Raw genomic sequence first — 20,158 nt, forward strand, 5'->3', positions numbered from 1 at the left:
CTGTGGAAAGCTAAACTCACCCCTCCAAATTCCTGATGTCAGTTTGCAGGGGGTGTTTGGCAGTCTAAGGGCAGCTAGGGTTTCAGCTTCATGGCAGCTTGGTTGTGGGAGTAAGTACACTGTTCAGAATTCTAAGTGGCAGAAGCGCACTCCCGGGCACAGAGCTCTGTGCAGGAACAGTGGCTCTCTTCTGTGGGAAGCTATACTCACCGACTAAGTTCCTAATGTCAGGTTGTAGGAGACATTGGGCACTCGCAGGACATTTAGGGTTCCAGCTTCTGACAGCTTGGTTCTGGGAGTAATGTGCACTGTTCAGAATTCTAAGTGGCAGAAGCCCACTCCCGGGCACAGAGCTCTGTGCAGGAACTGTGGGTCTCTTCTGTGGGAAACTAAACTCCCCCCAACAGGTTCCTGATGTCAGGCTGTAGGAGACATTTGGCACTCCAAAGCCAGTAAGGGTTCCAGCTTCTGGATGCTTGGATCTGGCAGAAGTCCTGGGCTGAACTTATTTTTATCAGTTAGCAGCCCACTCCGTGGCCGAGAGTTCTGTGCAGGAACTGTGGGTCTTTTCTGTGGGAAGCAAAACTCACCCCTCCAAGTTCATGATGTCAGTTTGCAGGGGGTGTTTGGCAGTCTAAGGGCAGCTAGGGTTTCAGCTTCATGGCAGCTTGGTTGTGGGAGTAAGTACACTGTTCAGAATTCTAAGTGGCAGAAGCCCACTCCCGGGCACAGAGCTCTGTGCAGGAACAGTGGCTCTCTTCTGTGGGAAGCTATACTCACCGACTAAGTTCGTGATGTCAGGCTGTAGGAGACATTTGGCGCTCCAAGGCCAGTTAGGGTTCCAGCTTCTGGATGCTTGGATCTGGCAGAAGTCCTGTGCTGAACTTATTTTTATCAGGTAGCAGCCCACTCCGTGGCCGAGAGTTCTGTGAAGGAACGGTGGGTCTTTTCTGTGGGAAGCTATACTCACCGACTACGTTCCTAATGTCAGGTTGTAGGAGACATTGGGCACTCCAAGGACAGTTAGGGTTCCAGCTTCTGACAGCTTGGTTCTGGGAGTAATGTGCACTGTTCAGAATTCTAAGTCGCAGAAGCCCACTCCGGGACACCGAGCTCTGTGCAGGAACTGTGGGTCTTTTCTCTGGGAAACTAAACTCACCCCAGCAGGTTTCTGATGTCAGGCTGTAGGAGACATTTGGCACTCCAAGGCCAGTAAGGGTTCCAGCTTCTGGATGCTTGGATCTGGCAGAAGTCCTGTGCTGAACTTATTTTTATCAGTTAGCAGCGCACTCCGTGGCCGAGAGTTCTGTGCAGGAACGGGGGGTCTTTTCTGTGGAAAGCTAAACTCACCCCTCCAAGTTCCTGATGTCAGTTTGCAGGGGGTGTTTGGCAGTCTAAGGGCAGCTAGGGTTTCAGCTTCATGGCAGCTTGGTTGTGGGAGTGAGTACACTGTTCAGAATTCTAAGTGGCAGAAGCCCACTCCCGGGCACAGAGCTCTGTGCAGGAACAGTGGCTCTCTTCTGTGGGAAGCTATACTCACCGACTAAGTTCGTGATGTCAGGCTGTAGGAGACATTTGGCGCTCCAAGGACAGTTAGGGTTCCAGCTTCTGGATGCTTGGATCTGGCAGAAGTCCTGTGCAGAACTTATTTTTTTCAGTTCGCAGCCCACTCCGTGGCCGAGAGTTCTGTGCAGGAACGGTGGGTCTTTTCTGTGGAAAGCTAAACTCACCCCTCCAAGTTCCTGATGTCAGTTTGCAGGGGGTGTTTGGCAGTCTAAGGGCAGCTAGGGTTTCAGCTTCATGGCAGCTTGGTTGTGGGAGTAAGTACACTGTTCAGAATTCTAAGTGGCAGAAGCCCAGTCCCGGGCACAGAGCTCTGTGCAGGAACAGTGGCTCTCTTCTGTGGGAAGCTATACTCACCGACTAAGTTCCTAATGTCAGGTTGTAGGAGACATTGGGCACTCGCAGGACAGTTAGGGTTCCAGCTTCTGACAGCTTGGTTCTGGGAGTAATGTGCACTGTTCAGAATTCTAAGTGGCAGAAGCCCACTCCCAGGCACAGAGCTCTGTGCAGGAACTGTGGGTCTTTTCTGTGGGAAACTAAACTCACCCCAGCAGGTTCCTGATGTCAGGCTGTAGGAGACATTTGCCACTCCAAGGACAGTAAGGGTTCCAGCTTCTGGATGCTTGGATCTGGCAGAAGTCCTGTGCTGAACTTATTTTTATCAGTTAGCAGCCCACTCCGTGGCCGAGAGTTCTGTGCAGGAACGGTGGGTGTTTTCTGTGGAAAGCTAAACTCACCCCTCCAAGTTCCTGATGTCAGTTTGCAGGGGATGTTTGGCAGTCTAAGGGCAGCTAGGGTTTCAGCTTCATGGCAGCTTGGTTGTGGGAGTAAGTACACTGTTCAGAATTCTAAGTGGCAGAAGCCCACTCCGGGGCACAGAGCTCTGTGCAGGAACAGTGGCTCTCTTCTGTGGGAAGCTAAACTCACCCCCCGAAGTTCCTAATGTCAGGTTGTAGGAGAAATTGGGCACTCGCAGGACAGTTAGGGTTCCAGCTTCTGGGAGCTTGGCTATGGGAGAAGTGCAGCAGTGTTCAGAATTCTAAGTGGCAGAAGCCTACTCCCGGGCACAGAGCTCTGTGCAGGAACGGTGGGTCTTTTCTGTGGGAAACTAAACTCACCCCAGCAGGTTCCTGATGTCAGGCTGTAGGAGACATTTGGCACTCCAAGGACAGTAAGGGTTCCAGCTTCTGGATGCTTGGATCTGGCAGAAGTCCTGTGCTGAACTTATTTTTATCAGTTAGCAGCCCACTCCGTGGCCGAGAGTTCTGTGCAGGAAAGGGGGGTCTTTTCTGTGGAAAGCTAAACTCACCCCTCCAAGTTCCTGATGTCAGTTTGCAGGGGATGTTTGGCAGTCTAAGGGCAGCTAGGGTTTCAGCTTCATGGCAGCTTGGTTGTGGGAGTAAGTACACTGTTCAGAATTCTAAGTGGCAGAAGCCCACTCCCGGGCACAGAGCTCTGTGCAGGAACGGTGGGTCTCTTCTGTGGGAAGCTAAACTCACCCCCCGAAGTTCCTAATGTCAGGTTGTAGGAGACATTTGGCACTCCAAGGACAGTTAGGTTTCCAGCTTCTTGGAGCTTGGCTATGGGAGAAGTGCAGCAGTGTTCAGAATTCTAAGTGGCAGAAGCCCACTCTGGGGCACAGAGCTCTGTGCAGGAACGGTGGGTCTTTTCTGTGGGAAACTAAACTCACCCCAGCAGGTTCCTGATGTCAGGCTGTAGGAGACATTTGGCACTCCAAGGACAGTTAGGGTTCCAGCTTCTGGATGCTTGGATCTGGCGAAAGTCCTGTGCTGAACTTATTTTTATCAGTTAGCAGCCCACTCCGTGGCCGAGAGTTCTGTGCAGGAACGGTGGGTCTTTTCTGTGGAAAGCTAAACTCACCCCCCGAAGTTCCTAATGTCAGGTCGTAGGAGACATTTGGCACTCGTAGCACAGTTAGGGTTCCAGCTTCTGGGAGCTTGGATCTGGCAGATATCCTGTGCTGAATTTATTTTTAGCAGGCAGTCGCCCTCTCTTGGTCAGAGGGCTCTGTGCAGGAAGCGTTGCTCCTTTTCTGTGGGAATCTGGACTCACTGCATCAGGTTCCTAATGTCAGGTTGTAGGAGACATTTGGCACTCCAAGGACAGTTAGGTTTCCAGCTTCTTGGAGCTTGGCTATGGGAGAAGTGCAGCAGTGTTCAGAATTCTAAGTGGCAGAAGCCCACTCCGGGGCACAGAGCTCTGTGCAGGAACGGTGGGTCTTTTCTGTGGGAAACTAAACTCACCCCAGCAGGTTCCTGATGTCAGGCTGTAGGAGACATTTGGCACTCCAAGGACAGTAAGGGTTCCAGCTTCTGGATGCTTGGATCTGGCCGAAGTCCTGTGCTGAACTTATTTTTATCAGTTAGCAGCCCACTCCGTGGCAGAGAGTTCTGTGCAGGAACGGTGGGTCTTTTCTGTGGAAAGCTAAACTCACCCCTCCAAGTTCCTGATGTCAGTTTGCAGGGGATGTTTGGCAGTCTAAGGGCAGCTAGGGTTTCAGCTTCATGGCAGCTTGGTTGTGGGAGTAAGTACACTGTTCAGAATTCTAAGTGGCAGAAGCCCACTCCCGGGCACAGAGCTCTGTGCAGGAACGGTGGCTCTCTTCTGTGGGAAGCTATACTCACCGACTAAGTTCCTAATGTCAGGTTGTAGGAGACATTGGGCACTCCAAGGACAGTTAGGGTTCCAGCTTCTGACAGCTTGGTTCTAGGAGTAATGTGCACTGTTCAGAATTCTAAGTGGCAGAAGCCCACTCCCGGGCACAGAGCTCTGTGCAGGAACGGTGGGTCTTTTCTGTGGGAAACTAAACTCACCCCAGCAGGTTCCTGATGTCAGGCTGTAGGAGACATTTGGCACTCCAAGGACAGTAAGGGTTCCAGCTTCTGGATGCTTGGATCTGGCAGAAGTTTCGTGCTGAACTTACTTTTAGCAGGCAGAAGCCCACTCCGGGGCAGGGAGTTCTTTGCAGCAGTGGTGGCTCTGTTCGGTGGGAAGCTAAACTGCCCGCACCAGGTTCCTCATGTCAGGTGGTAGGAGACATTTCGCACTCGAAGGACGGTTAGGGCTCCAGATTCTGGCAGCTTGGCCATGGGAGAAGTGCAGCAGTGTCCAGAATTTTAAGTGGCAGAAGCCTACTGCTGGGCTCAGAGCTCTGTGCAGGAACGGTGTCCCCTTTTCTGGGGAAACTAAACACACCCCCCTGGTTCAGATTGTCTGTTTTACGGAGCCATTTGGCAGTCTAAGGGGAGCCAGGCTTCCAGGTACTGACAGCGTGCATCTGGGAGTAAGTGTGGTGTTCAGAATTCTAAGTGGCAGAAGCCTAGTCCGGGGCACAGAGCTCTCTGAAGGAAAGGTGGCTGTCATTCGTGGGAAGCTAAACTGTCCCCATCAGGGTCCTGATTTCAGTTCATAGGATAGATTTGGCACTCCATGGGCAGTAAGCGTTTCAGCTTCTGGCAGCTTGGATCTGGCAGATGTCCGGTGCTGAACTTAATTTTATCAGTTTGCAGCCCACTGCAGGGCAGAGAGTTCTGTGCAGGAACGGTGGCTCTCTTCTTTAGGAAGCTAAACTCACCCCTCTACGTTCCTAATGTCAGGTTGTAGGAGACATTTGGCCCTCCAAGGACAGTTAGAGTTCCAACTTCTGAAAGCTTGGATCTGGCAGATATCCTGTGCTGAATTTATATTTAGCAGGCAGAACCCCACTTCGGGGCCGAGAGTTCTGTGCAGAAACAGTGGCTCTCTTCTGTGGGAAACTAAACTCACCCCTCCAAGTCCTTCATTTCAGGTTGTAGGAGACATTTAGCCCTCCAAGGACAGTTAGGGTTCCAGCATCTGGCAGCTTGGATCTGGCAGATATCCTGTGCTGAACTTATTTTTAGTAGGCAGAAGCCCACTCTGGGGCTAGCAGTTCTGTTCAGCAGCTGTGGCTCTGTTCGGTGGGAAGCTAAACTGCCTGCACCAGGTTCCTCATGTCAGGTGGTAGGAGACATTTCGCAGTCGAAGGACAGTTGGGGCTCCAGATTCTAGCAGCTTGGCCATGGGAGAAGTGCAGCAGTGTTCTGACTTTCAAGTGGCAGAAGCCCATTCCGGGGAACAGAGCTATTTGCAGGAACAGTGGATCTCTTTTGGGGGAAGCTGAATTCACTCCCTAAGTTCCTAATGTCAGGTTGTAGGAGACATTTGGCAGTCCAAGGACAGTAAGGGTTCCAGTTTCTGGCAGCTTGGATCTGGCAGAAGTTTCGTGCTGAACTTATTTTTAGGAGGCAGAAGCCCACCCAGGGGCAGAGGGCTTTGTGCAGGAACTGTCGCCCCTTTTCTGTGGGAGTCTAAACTGAGCCCATCAGGTTCCTGATGTCAGGTTGTAGGAGACATTTGGCACTCGCAGGATAGTAAGGGTTTCAGCTTCTGGGAGATTGGCTGTGGGAGAAATGCAGCAGTGTTCCGAATTGAAAGTGGCAGAAGCCCACTCCCGGGCACAGTGCTCTGTGCAGGAACAGTGGATCTCTTCTGTGGGAAGCTAAACTCACCCCTCCAAGTTCCTGATGTCAATTTGCAGGAGGTGTTTGGCAGTCTAAGGGCAGCCCGGGTTTCAGCTTCATGGCGGCTTGGTTGTGGGAGTAAGTACACTGTTCAGAATTCTAAGTGGCAGAAGCCCACTCCCGGGCACAGAGCGCTGTGCAGGAACAGTGGCTCTCTTCTGTGGGAAACTAAACTCACCCCCCGAAGTTCCTAATGTCAGGTTGTAGGAGACATTTTGCACTCCAAGGACAGTAAGCGTTTCAGCTTCTGGCAGCTTGGATCTGGCAGATATCCTATGCTGAACTTATTTTTAGCAGGCAGAAGCCCACTCCAGGGCAGAGAGTTCTGTGCAGCAACGGTGGGTCTTTTCTGTGAGAAACTAAACTCCCCCGATGAGGCTCCTGATTTCAGTTTATAGGATAGATTTGGCCCTCCAAGGACAGTAAGTGTTCCAGCATCTGGGAGCTTGGATCTGGCAGATGTCCTGTGCTGAACTTAATTTTATCAGTTCGCAGCCCACTCTGGGGCAGATAGTTCTGTGCAGGAAGTGTCACCCCTTTTGTGTGGGAATCTGGACTCACCTCATCAGGTTCCTGATGTCAGGTTGTTGGAGACATTTGGCCCTCCAAGGACAGTTAGGGTTCCAGCATCTGGCAGCTTGGATCTGGCAGATATCCTGTGCTGAACTTATTTTTAGTAGGCAGAAGCCCACTCTGGGGCTAGGAGTTCTGTTCAGCAGCTGTGGCTCTGTTCGGTGGGAAGCTAAACTGCCCGCACCACGTTCCTCATGTCAGGTGGTAGGAGACATTTCGCACTCGAAGGACAGTTGGGGCTCCAGATTCTAGCAGCTTGGCCATGGGAGAAGTGCAGCAGTGTTCTGACTTTCAAGTGGCAGAAGCCCACTCCGGGGAACAGAGCTATTTGCAGGAACAGTGGATCTCTTTTGGGGGAAGCTGAATTCACTCCCTAAGTTCCTAATGTCAGGTTGTAGGAGACATTTGGCACTCCAAGGACAGTAAGGGTTCCAGTTTCTGGCAGCTTGGATCTGGCAGAAGTTTCGTGCTGAACTTATTTTTAGCAGGCAGAAGCCCACTCCGGGGCAGGGAGTTCTGTGCAGCAGCGGTGGCTCTGTTCGGTGGGAAGCTAAACTGCCCGCACCAGGTTCCTCATGTCAGGTGGTAGGAGACATTTGGCACTTGAAGGACAGTTGGGGCTCCCAATTCTAGCAGCTTGGCCATGGGACAAGTGCAGCAGTGTTCTGACTTTCAAGTTGCAGAAGCTCACTCCTTGGCTCAGAGCTCTGTGCAGGAACGTTGTCCCCTTTTCTGGGGATACTAAGCACACTCTCCTGGTTCAGATTTTCAGTTTTAAGGAGGCATTTGATCGTCTAATGGGAGCCACGGTTCCATCTACTGACAGCGTGGATCTGGGAGTAAGTGTGGTGTTCAGAATTCTAAGTGGCAGAAGCCCACTCCCGGGCACAGAGCTCTCTGAAGGAAAGGTGGCTGTCATTCGTGGGAACCTAAACTCTCCCCATCAGGCTCCTGATGTCAGTTCATAGGATAGATTTGGCACTCCAAGGACAGTAAGGGTTCCAGCTTCTGGGAGCTTGGATCTGGCAGATGTCCTGTGCTGAACTTAATTTTATCATTTAGCAGCCCACTCCGTGGCTGAGAGTTCTGTGCAGGAACGGTGGTTCTCTTCTGATGGAACATAAACTCACTCCTCGAAGTTCGTAATGTTCGGTTGTAGGAGACATTTGGCACTCGAAGGACAGTTAGGGTTCCAGCTTCTGGCAGCTTGGCTCTGGGAGAAGTGCAGGTATGTTTAGAATTGTAGATGGCATAAGTCCACTCCTGGGCATAGCGCTCTGTTCAAGATCGGTGGCCCTTTTCTGTGGCAAGCTGGACTTACCCGATCACATTCCTGATTTCAGTTTTTAGGAGGTGATTGGCACTCCACGGCCAGTCTGGGATTCTGCTTCTAGTAGCATGGGTCTTGGGACAATGCTGATGCATTCAGAATTCTATTTTCCAGAAGTCTAGTTCCATGTAGAATGCCTTAGACTTGACTGGATGTTCCTTTTGTGGGAGAGTTAAGTCACCCCCTTAGGGTCCTGATGTCTGTTTTTATAGTCCGTTGGTAGTATGTACCCTCCCTGCATCCTAGTTTCGGTTTATTGGGTTTGGGTGAAATATTCTTCTATTGCTAATTTTTGGAGGGAGACTTCTCCTCTGACCCTAAAAATCCTGCCTGCCCTAGATTGAAAAAAGTAACTCCCCTAATTTGAAAGCAGTTACATGTCGTTTTTATAAGATGTCCGTCAATCTGCTTGCAACATTGCTACAACCCTCATCTTTCTCCATCTAGATTCCAAAACATTACTCTGCCTGGATTTCATATAGGTGTTCACCCGGTTTCAAAGTATTAAACATGTACGTTTCAAAGTCTCCATTGCAAAATACGGGATGGGTTCTGGAATACCAGAATCACCCAGTTTCAACATGCCAAAACCATTCTATTTCATAATGTTAGAATGTTAAGTTATAACATCTCTAAGACAATTTCTAAATATCAATTTGCAAAGTATCATTTCTTTGATGTCTTCTATGGATGGGATTCCTAATCCCCAAAACTGCCATACTGTCAAAATGGGATCTGTGTGAAATATTTTGCCCTCTGAAAAGGTTTTACCTAATGACCATTAATCTATTTTCATCATACAGCTAGATGTAGTAAAAACCAAGCAAATACTTGTAGTAGTTTTCTGCCTAGATGGATCTCAGAACTGGCATTTGCCAAACTAAGGATGGAGGAGATCTCTTCCCTGGATCATCCTGGAAAATTTGTTTAGTAGGCAAAGGGAATTTTTATAAATTACATTAATATGTTACTGTAATTTAGGGTGGACCAGCCACCGGCAGCAGGACTCCGGTTTGCTCCGGGCCGGTCAGGATTAGACATAAGTCACCTGGCAACCCCCCTGGCTCCTTAAGGGACACGTAGAAGACCTCAACAGAAATACAATTCAGTAAGGATTCCTAAGTAAATATTTCTGGTAATTGGTTACAGTCTGGGAAAAATTTCCTAAATAATTACAAACTTAGGACTTCTGGGAAGGAATTCTGGGGATAGAACTTCCATCTCGGCCACCGGCCACAAGAAGAACAGTTCTCTCCCACAGAACGGAAGCCTAGCACCCCAGCGTTTCACAGGCAGACGAAGGGTCACGCAGGGGAACGAACAATCTGCGGGACCTTTCTCGACCTCATCCCACAATGCCCCCTGTCTTCAGAGGGTTTCCTGGGCACACCCCTGTGGGGAGGTGCTAGTGCAGAGGGGCCTAGCTGTCTCTGCTTTTTAAGGGCTTGAATTTTAGGGAACACTCCCCTTTTTTCTCCTCCCTGGAGAGACTTAAACTGAAGGAAACTCCTCTTTTCCAAAAATTTTAGGAGATTAAGTTAAGGGGCACAAGCCATTTATTTTCCACGTCACAGTTTAAGCAGAGGTAACTGCCCATATGCTAATTTTAAATTGAAGGAACCCGTGCCTTTTTCAGCATTTTAAGGATTTAAAATTGGACTTCAGTTGCACTCGAACGGGTACCCCGGTAACACCTATCTCAGACGGGAGCAATCCAGGCGTATATATAAGCTTAACACCACCTGGGAGTTTATTCTTTTTCTCCTTTGTAATTAATACATTGATATACTTACTTAGAGGTGCTAATGAGCCTTACACCATTCATAATCTTACTGTTCTTTGTCATCCTACTTAGTCACTTGTGGAATACTAATTGCAGTCACCCAGGAATAATTACCCCCGTCAACAGCAAATTACCCAAATTACTATCTTGCTATGTTACTAAAACGCTAAGTTTTATTTTTGCCCTCTAGCCTGAAGTCATTACAGCCAAAACAGAAAAATAGCATTATTACCCCAAGGAGTTTTTTTCTCTATCGAGCCCTGTACTTACCTTGCATTTGAGTCAGAGGAGCCAAACAGCTGCAGCTCCTTCGAGAGCTTTTATACCCCGTGGGAGTTGCCTCCTCCCTTTTCCCGGGCATTCTGGGAACGAGGGGCGGGCCCAATCAGGGGTATATTAACCCCAGCTTTTGCCAAGGGGCTTCATTCCCTCCTGGGAATCAGCCAGGGTAAGAGCTCTCCTCTCATTTCAGCGAAGAGGCTCTATTAGCTTATTTTTTTTAGGTGTTTTTGGGCACCTACAAATAACAGGAGCTTTGAGGACACTACAAAGAAGATGCTATCAAATACAGGGAGTATTTAAGTTCAGGGGTTTTGTTTGCACATTCAGGGGAGGAAAGGCGCTTTTGTAATTTCTGGGTTTGTTCTCATTTTCTTTTAGGAGGAGCAGTACTCCTGAAGTTATAGGTCACATCCAGCACGATCTTCCAGATTCTTTCAGAAGATTTGTCACCTCAAAAGGGCCACTGTATACGTCAGAGGCAACGACCGAGATCCAGGCTTCCGATCGGTAAGGCGAGGACCACGTTCAGGGTACCCGGTTGAGAGTTAGCAGGTTTTGAAGGCAGCAAAATGAGGAACGACCTGCATTTGAGGGCCTCCCCCAAGGCTTTTTTGCAAGTAATAGCAGCTGCATTTGTGCGTCTTATAGCACAGAAGAGCACCTAAGATACGTAAATGTGAGCACCTAAGTTTTGCTCACAGACCTGCCCTACAGTTTTGCCCCCTGCTAACTCAGGGACCGGACATTGTAACAGCCCTAGGCTTAGATGCGGGACGAAGCCATAGAGTCGAGGACCCGGGCACGCTTAGGCGAGGGCAAGCGGCCGCCCCCTCGGGATTCGGCGCACGCGCCGCTAAATTCGTGCATCGCTTTTCATTTTTCTTTTTCATAGCTAAGAGGCTAATCGGCGATCGGAGGGCCTTCTGAGACAGACTTATTTCCAGTCCAACGTGGATTCACCTTACCGGTCATCTCAAAGATAAGTCAGGGGCCACGGCCTCGAGATAGGACGACAGGGGTGTCAGAAATTTATGGGTCCGGTTTAACAGCTACCAGAGGGGACAGGGGTGTCCCTTAAGGGGCCACTTAGGACAGCCGAAGGGAACGGCTATACTTCAATAGCAACTACGGGGCACGCAAGGCAGAACGGTCCCCGTCCGCATCGTGCGGTCCGGCGCGCAGCGTCGTCCAGCCCCACTCAGCGATCCCGTTAGCTGTCAAGGGGAAGCATTAATTTTGATCCCAATGCTGTGGTGCAGGGCAGTCCAGTCCCGGTGCATGTCCTGTCAGTTGTCTGTTGTGCACTCTGTGTCTTTTGAGTGTCTTGTATTTCATGTCATTTTCTCTGGCTTTTCAAGGGGCCATCAAAATCCCGGCATCATTTTTAGCATCTCCGGTCCCTCAGTTCCTCGGCCAGGCGCCGATACCATCAAACCATCGACTCGGGAGCTCAGGCCAGCATGGGAATCGTATTTATTTTCAGAAGCATCCAGTTTACTGTCTTTTCAGGTCTTGTTCTGAGCTGTACTGACAGCCAAGCACCACCACGATCCATTCCGGTGGATTAGGACTTGTAAGGATGCAAAGCTAGGGAGAGGATTCTGACCGGAGCATTCTCGAGCGTCCATCTTTGCGGTTCTTGGGATAATTCATCCCCTTAGCATCTTTTTTCCTGCAGGTTTCTCTGAGCCCGGTCAGCTCTCCATCCGTCTTACCTCGATCATCTCCTCCCGAGTTCTCTCGGTCCTCAGGGTCATTCCTCTCTTCGAGATTTTTTTCTTTCCCTGTCGTGTCTCCTCGTTTGTTGCGTCTTGTGTCACGGGTGTGGGTGTGTATTTGGCCCAGCGCTGCTCTGCCCTGCCCTGTAGCACAGCTGGGTGTAGGGGTAATAGGACAAATTTGAAGTGCAGGGTGCATTGGCTTCTAGGTGGGATCTGTAGACTGACCAAGATGTGTGGAGCTGTCAAGTTATCCTGCAGCCCTTTGACTTTTGTCCTAACTTTCTTTCAGATGCAGACTGATTAAACCTGTGGCAGAGCAGCCCCTATCGGTGGAGTCGGTTCTCCCGAGAAGGTCAGTCCGAGTCGGTCTTTGCAGGGGAGGGGTAAATGGTGGCTCTGTTACAGCCCTGACCTTTGTCTTTGTTTTTAGGAGCTAATGCAGGATATTGTCAGTCCAGAAGAAGCGGGCAAGGTGAGCATGGACCGGTGAACAGAAGCAGTTGTTATTTCTCCGGTGTCAATTTCTGGTGCAACTCTAACCATCCACTGTTGGGTTTTTTTTTTTTTTTTTCAGGTGGTCTGGTTTTGAGATGTCCTGTTTGTGGATTCCAGCGGCCAGGTAGGTGTCAGCTTACGTCAGTTGCAGTTTGTCTTTGCAGGGCCAGTGTAATTGGTGCCCTTGTTACTGCCTGTTTCTTTGTCTCTATTTTTAGGAGGTAAAGCAGGATGTTGGCGGTGAAGGTGAAGCGTGCAAGGTGAGCATTGATCTGCGGACAGAACCGGTTGCTGTTGCTCAGGTCTCAGTTTCTGGTGAAAATCTAATATCTGCTGTTTGTTTTCTTATTTTTAGGTGGCCCGCTTGTGAAATGTCCCGGTCGTGGGTACCAGCAGCCAAGAGGGTGTGTGGTTAAGTCAGTCCCAGTTTGCCTTTGCCGGGGCAGTGTAAATGATGACTGTGTTACAGCGTTGTTTTTTGTCTTTTTTTTTAGGAGGTAAAGAGGGATATTGGCAGTCCAGGTGAAGTGGCCCAGGTGAGCATTGTCTGGTGGATGGAAGCAGCTGTTATCACTCAGGTCTCAATATCTGGTGCAACTCCAAGGTTGTATTTTTGTCTGTTTTAGGCAGTCTGCTGTCATTATGCTGAAGTCCCTTCTCCAATGTGGTGATGGACCGGGTCCCTCTCTTTGGAGCCCTTCAGAAGCATTACAGGACTGTGTGATCAAGCCTCGATTTCTCCGTTTGAAGCTGCTTTCCAGGTAGTCTTTGATAACGGCCGAGGAGTCAGGGAGGCAGGGAGGAGAGGAGGAGCGAGGGTCCTCTCAAGTATCAGCAATGTCAAATCCCTTGTCTGCTCTTAATCCAGACCTACGCCCTGACGATGCCATCACCCTCCAAGCACGGCCGAGGCAGCGGGCCCGAGCACCCGGGCGTTCTCAAGAGGCGGTGGGTAGCAGAATTGTTGGGTTTTGGGCGATGCGGTGCTAAGACCACACAGTGATGTTTGTTTTTCTTTATTGCAGCTGACTAAGAGAGAGCAGCCTGGTGTTAGCAGGAATTTCCCTGAGGGAGAGGCGGCCTTCCTTTTCACCTGCCAGGATTCTGCATCTCCAGATGTCTGAGAGATAAGTGGAGGGCTCCGAGCCACGGAGGGGATGAAAGCGGGGGGCCGGGTTGGCTTTCCACCGGGCGGGGGTTTGGAGACGGGGCCATCCAAGCAGCGGCCCCTTAGGCTTCCTACAGGGAAAGTCTCCCTTTTGATCTCACCACTGAGGTGTGCAGGGCAGAGCAGTCCCGGTGCTTGTCGTGTCCCCCGTTTGTTGCGCACTCTTTGTTTCATGTCTTTTGCCTTAGCCCTTCAAGGGGCCTACCAAAAACCCTGGCATCCCTCTTAGCCTCTTAGGACTCTCAGTTCCTCGGCCAGGTGCCGATGCCCTCGGACCATCGACTCGGGAGCTCGGGTAGGCATGGGCATCGTATCTCTCTTCAGAAGCATCCAGTCTAATGTCTTTCTAGGTCTTGTTCTGAGCTGTACTGACAGCCGAGCACCACCAGCATCCATTCCGGTGGATTAGGACTTGTAAGAATGCAAAGCTAGGTAGCAGAGTGTGACCGGAGCATTCTCGAGCGTCCATCTTTGCGGTTCTTGGGATAATTCATCCCCTTAGCATCTTTTTTCCTGCAGGTTTCTCTGAGCCCGGTCAGCTCTCCTTTCAGCTTACCTCGGTCATCTGCTCCCGAGTTCTCTCGGTCCTCAGGGTCATTCCTCTCATCGAGAGTTTTCTTTCCCTGTCGCGTCCCTTTGTTTGTTGCGTCTTGTGTCACGGGTGTGGGTGTGTATTTGGCCCGGAGCTGCTCTGCCCTGCAGCACAGCTGGGTGTAGGGGTAATAGGACAAATTTGAAATGCAGGGTGCATTGGCTTCTAGGTGGGATCTGTAGATTGACCCAAGATGCGTGGAGCTGTCAAGTTATCCTGCAGCCCTTTGACTCTTGTCCTAACTTTCTTTCAGATGCAGATGGATTAACCCTGTGGCAGAGCAGCCCCTGTGGGTGTCATCGGTTCCCCCGAGAAGGTCAGTCCCGGTCGGTCTTTGCAGGGGAGGTGTAAATGGTGGCTCTGATACAGCCCTGACCTTTGTCTTTGTTTTTAGGAGCTTATGCAGGATATTGGCAGTCCAGGAGAAGCGCGCCAGGTGAGCATCGACCGGCGGACAGAAGCAGTTGTTATTGCTCCCGTCTGAATTTCTGGCTCAAGTCTAACCATCCACTGTTGATTTTTGTTTTATTTCAGGTGGTCTGCTTGTGAGGTTGTTGTGGCTCAGGCTGGCAGCGGCCAGGTGGGTGTGAGTTTAAGTCAGTCCCAGTTTCGTTTTGCCGGGGGGGTGTACATTGTGAGTATGTTACAGCCTTGTTTTTTGTTTTTATTTTTAGGAGGTAAAGCGGGATCTTGGCAGTCCAGGACCAGCTGCCTAGGTGAGCATTGACTGGTGGATGGAAGTGGCTGTAATCGCTCAGGTCTCAATTTCTGGTGCACCTCTAAGCTTCTATTATTGTGTTTTAGGTGGTCCACTCTTCTTCTGCTGAAGTACCCTCTGCCATGAGATCATGAACTTGGGCACCTTTTTTTGTGAGCCCTTCAGAAGCATTACAGGACTGTGTGATCAAGCCTCAATTTCTCTGTTTGAAGCTGCTTTCCAGGTAGGCTTTGATAACAGCTGAGGAGTTGGGGAGGCAGGGAGGAGAGAGGGTCCTGTCAAGTTTCAGCACTGTCAAATCCCTTGTGTGTTCTTAATCCAGACCTACCCCAGGACGATGGCATGACTCTCCAAGCACGGCCGAGGCAGCGGGCTTGAGGGCCTGGGAGTTCTCAAGAGATGGTGAGTAGCAGAATTGTTGGGGTTTGGGCGCTGTGCTGCTAAGATCACACAGTGATGTTTGCTTTTCTTTATTGCAGCTGACTAAGAGAGAGCAGCCTGGTGTTACCAGGAATTTCCCTGAGGGAGAGCCAGCCTTCCTTTTCACCTGCCTGGACTCTGCATCTTCAGATGTCTGAGAGATAAGTGGAGGGCTCCGAGCCACGGAGGGGACGAAAGTGGGGGGCCGGGTCGGCTTTCAACCGGGACTGGTTTTTCAGTTGGGTTTGGAGCTGGGGTTGTCCAGGAAGCGGTCCCTTAGGCTTCCTACAGGGAAAGTCTCCCTTTTGATCTCACCACTGAGGTGTGCAGGGCAGAGCAGTCCCGGTGCTTGTCGTGTCCCTCGTTTGTTGCGCACTCTTTGTTTCATGTCTTTTGCCTTAGCCCTTCAAGGGGCCTACCAAAAACCCTGGCATCCCTCTTAGCCTCTTAGGACTCTCAGTTCCTCGGCCAGGTGCCGATGCCCTCGGACCATCGACTCGGGAGCTCGGGCAGGCATGGGCATCGTATCTCTCTTCAGAAGCATCCCGTCCAATGTCTTTCCAGGTCTTGTTCTGAGCTGTACTGACAGCCGAGCACCACCAGCATCCATTCCGGTGGATTAGGACTTGTAAGAATGCAAAGCTAGGTAGCAGAGTGTGACCGGAGCATTCTCGAGCGTCCATCTTTGCGGTTCTTGGGATAATTCATCCCCTTAGCATCTTTTTTCCTGCAGGTTTCTCTGAGCCCGGTCAGCTCTCCTTTCAGCTTACCTCGGTCATCTGCTCCCGAGTTCTCTCGGTCCTCAGGGTCATTCCTCTCATCGAGAGTTTTCTTTCCCTGTCGCGTCCCTTTGTTTGTTGCGTCTTGTGTCACGGGTGTGGGTGTGTATTTGGCCCGGAGCTGCTCTGCCCTGCAGCACAGCTGGGTGTAGGGGTAATAGGACAAATTTGAAATGCAGGGTGCATTGGCTTCTAGGTGGGATCTGTAGATTGACCCAAGATGCGTGGAGCTGTCAAGTTATCCTGCAGCCCTTTGACTCTTGTCCTAACTTTCTTTCAGATGCAGATGGATTAACCCTGTGGCAGAGCAGCCCCTGTGGGATTCATCGGTTCCCCCGAGAAGGTCAGTCCCTGTCGGTCTTTGCAGGGGAGGTGTAAATGGTGGCTCTGATACAGCCCTGACCTTTGTCTTTGTTTTTAGGAGCTTATGCAGGATATTGGCAGTCCAGGAGAAGCGGGCCAGGTGAGCATTCACTGGTGGACAGCAGCTGTTGTTGTTGCTCCGCTCTCCATTTCTGGCTCAAGTCTAACCATCCACTGTTGATTTTTGTTTTATTTCAGGTGGTCTGCTTGTGAGGTTGTTGTGGCTCAGGCTGGCAGCGGCCAGGTGGGTGTGAGTTTAAGTCAGTCCCAGTTTGGTTTTGCCGGGGGGGTGTACATTGTGAGTATGTTACAGCCTTGTTTTTTGTTTTTATTTTTAGGAGGTAAAGCGGGATCTTGGCAGTCCAGGACCAGCTGCCTAGGTGAGCATTGACTGGTGGATGGAAGCTGCTGTCATTGCTCAGGTCTCAATTTCTGGTGTAACTCTAACATCCACTGTTTAATTTACTTTCATTTTAGGTGGTCCACTTGCAAGATTTCCTGGTCCTGGATGCCAGTGGCTTGGTGGGTATCAGCTTGAGCTTTATGTATTACTGAGTTCTGTTAGATTGCGGTGATTGTGTTTTCTCAGTGACTCAGCCTGCTGTTTTCTTTGTGTCTTTGCAGGTGCTGCCACTGTCCTACACATGCCAAGGATTAGGGGCAAGCGGGTACGTTGGCTTTTAGGCATTAGGGGTGATCCATAGGCATGGGGTGTGTTGCAGCATGCTAAATGTGTACCTTTTCCTTTTGCAGGTACCCTCTGGGTAGACTGTGGAGCCAAATCAGTATCTGAGGTGAGTTGGGGCAGAGGTGCTTGGAAAGCCTGGGGATTAGTTTCCTGTCACACAATTTTCACAGTTTGTACTTTGTTGTCTTAGGTATTGAGAGGAGGTGCGGAGCCTAAGTTTGGATACGGCAGCGCCGAAGTCCTCGGAGGATGGATTTTGTCCGCTCGTCTTCCAAAAGATAAGTGTTGGGGCTTGTGTTTGGGTGCAGGGGAAAGAACTTTGCAAGTGGGAGGCAATTTCACATTAGCTTAGAAGAGAGGGCCCTAGTGGGATGGGTCCCTCTGAAGTAACGGGAGAGGGTTTCCCCTCGGTCTCGCTGGAGCATTTGCTGGGCAGGGCAGTTCAGCATTCTAGCGTGTTTTGCGTCGTCAGCAGTCTTTGAGTCTCGGCGGCCTAGCGGACGTTTTCACCCGACGAGGTCGCCTTTCGTCCGGAGGCATCGCCACGGTCACCCGGCAGTCATCGCTTTCTTCACTCGGCTTCCCGAGCTTCTGGAGTGTCCTCTTAACAGCTTAGGCACTTAGTCTAGTGAGCAGTTTTGTTTGTATTGACTTGGAACTGACTATGTTTGTCTTGCAAGTGACTATGTTTGTTTTGTATTGCAAGTGACTATGTTTGTTTTGTATTGCAAGTGACTATGTTTGTTTTGTATTGCCAGTGACTCTGTTTGTATTGCATTGCAAGTGACTCTGTATTGTATTGCATTGCCAGTGACTCTGTATTGCATTGCCAGTGACTCTGTATTGTATTGCAAGTGACTGTGTTTGTATTGTATTGCATGTGACTCTGTTTGTATTGTATTGCATGTGACTCTGTTTGTATTGTATTGCATGTGACTCTGTTTGTATTGTATTGCCTGTGACTCTGTTTGTATTGCATTGCCAGTGACTCTGTTTGTATTGCACTGCCAGTGACTCTGTTTGTATTGTATTGCAAGTGACTCTGTTTGTATTGTATTGCAAGTGACTCTGTTTGTATTGTATTGCCAGTGACTCTGTTTGTATTGCAAGTGACTCTGTTTGTATTGTATTGCAAGTGACTCTGTATTGTATTGCATTGCCAGTGACTCTGTATTGTATTGCAAGTGACTGTGTTTGTATTGTATTGCCAGTGACTCTGTTTGTATTGTATTGCCTGTGACTCTGTTTGTATTGTATTGCCTGTGACTCTGTTTGTATTGCATTGCCAGTGACTCTGTTTGTATTGCACTGCCAGTGACTCTGTTTGTATTGTATTGCAAGTGACTCTGTTTGTATTGTATTGCCAGTGACTCTGTTTGTATTGTATTGCCAGTGACTCTGTATTGTATTGCATTGCCAGTGACTCTGTATTGTATTGCATTGCCAGTGACTCTGTATTGTATTGCATTGCCAGTGACTCTGTATTGTATTGTATTGCCAGTGACTCTGTATTGTATTGCACTGACAGTGACTCTGTATTGTATTGCACTGACAGTGACTCTGTTTGTATTGCACTGACAGTGACTCTGTTTGTATTGCAAGTGACTCTGTTTGCATTGCACTGCCAGTGACTCTGTTTGCGTTGCAAGTGACTGTTTGTATTGCACTGTAAGTCACTGTGCTTGTATTGCACTCAAAGTCACTGTGCTTGTATTGCACTCAAAGTCACTGTGCTTGTATTGTATTGAAAGTGACTGTGTTTGTATTGCACTCTAAGTCATGATGTTGCTGTATCCTACTGTATGACTTATGCTTGAGCTGCCCTGCCCTGGCACAGTCACAGTTAGGTAGAAGAGTTGTAGGGCTTTGCAGTTCATCTTTTTTCTGTGGAGTTTTGGGTAGAGAAGGTATGGGCCCTGAGGGGGGATGATGCCTAGCTGTCAGGTAACCACTTGTTGACCACCTGTCATTGTCTTGCAGGTCTCCGGGCAGGCTTAGTCTCTCTGTGGTTGCTGATGCTACGGAGTCTCTTGGAATCTACTGGGTAAGCTGAAGAGTGACTGTGTATGTCTGAGACTTGTCTGTCTGCTTGGGTTTGCCTGTGCGAGTGTGTGTGCTGACTGGTTCTAACCTTGTGTGTGTGACTTTTGCCTTCCAGGTTTTTCAACACATTTTAAATTTAGAATAAAAAATCCCCAGCCGGGGGGGTTTTTTTTTTTTTCCCCCCGGCTGGGTTTTTTTTTCCTCGGTCCCGGCCGGTCTGCGAGGCGACGTTCATCGCCAAAGTTTGGGCGCCGACGGCCTAGGGACCGGGGTTTTCGTCAGGCAGGCTGATTTTTTCAGGGCTCCCGGGAACCACGTTCCCGAGGAGCGGTGCGAGTGTGTGCTGATGGTAGGGGATTGAGAGGTGAGAGAGGGTGGGTTTGTGTGCATGTTGACTGGTTCTAACCTTGTGTGTGTGACTTTTGCCTTCCAGGTTTTTCAACACATTTTAAACTTAGAATAAAAAATCCCCAGCCGGGGGGGTTTTTTTTTTTTTTCCCCCCGGCTGGGTTTTTTTTTCCTCGGTCCCGGCCGGTCTGCGAGGCGACGTTCATCGCCAAAGTTTGGGCGCCGACGGCCTAGGGACCGGGGTTTTCGTCAGGCAGGCTGATTTTTTCAGGGCTCCCGGGAACCACGTTCCCGAGGAGCGTTGCGAGTGTGTGCTGACTGTAGGGGATTGAGAGGCGAGAGAGGGTGCACGGTGCGCATGCTGAAGGAGGTGTGTGCGGTGGACGATTGTTATGTTTTATGTGTGCTGCTTTTGTTTTGGGTTTCCTGTAACAATAAAACAAGATATAATGAGTGTTTCAGATTTTGAAAAATGGTTCTATTGTGTTAATAGTCATTTGGCTTGTATTGCCTTGTATTGTTCTGTATTGGCATTTGCTGCTGTATTTCAATGTATTGCTCTGTATGTAAATTGTAATTTTATAGGTGTGCCTATGGACTGTATCTGTATTTGCATTGGTATCTGTTGTTTCTGTATGTTTACTAAAGTGTAAAGAAACCCATTCATGCAATAAAAGCTGAATATACCCTAATAAAGATGCCCCCCTGCCCCCCCAATAAAGATACCCCG

General features: G+C 49.7%; 3 long non-coding RNA genes across 3 annotated transcripts; all 3 read left to right on the forward strand.

Moving 5' to 3' along the window:
* Positions 1 to 10,245: 10,245 nt before the first annotated feature.
* LOC136305241 (uncharacterized) lies at positions 10,246 to 11,719 on the forward strand. Its single transcript, XR_010725185.1, has 3 exons — positions 10,246 to 10,259; positions 10,472 to 10,600; positions 10,986 to 11,719. It is a non-coding gene; the product is annotated as an uncharacterized lncRNA (long non-coding RNA).
* A 667-nt stretch (positions 11,720 to 12,386) lies between these two features.
* Positions 12,387 to 13,260, forward strand: LOC136305242 (uncharacterized). The gene is made up of 6 exons (XR_010725186.1): positions 12,387 to 12,433; positions 12,528 to 12,569; positions 12,665 to 12,713; positions 12,804 to 12,845; positions 12,936 to 13,070; positions 13,178 to 13,260. It is a non-coding gene; the product is annotated as an uncharacterized lncRNA (long non-coding RNA).
* Positions 13,261 to 14,693: 1,433 nt separating this feature from the next.
* Positions 14,694 to 15,148, forward strand: LOC136305245 (uncharacterized). Its single transcript, XR_010725191.1, has 3 exons — positions 14,694 to 14,785; positions 14,874 to 15,010; positions 15,110 to 15,148. It is a non-coding gene; the product is annotated as an uncharacterized lncRNA (long non-coding RNA).
* Positions 15,149 to 20,158: the final 5,010 nt, after the last annotated feature.

The sequence above is a fragment of the Chamaea fasciata genome, unplaced genomic scaffold (genome assembly GCF_029207755.1).
Source record: "Chamaea fasciata isolate MVZ Bird 193981 ecotype frontalis unplaced genomic scaffold, bChaFas1.0.hap1 SCAF_338, whole genome shotgun sequence".
NCBI classification, from domain to species: domain Eukaryota; kingdom Metazoa; phylum Chordata; class Aves; order Passeriformes; family Sylviidae; genus Chamaea; species Chamaea fasciata.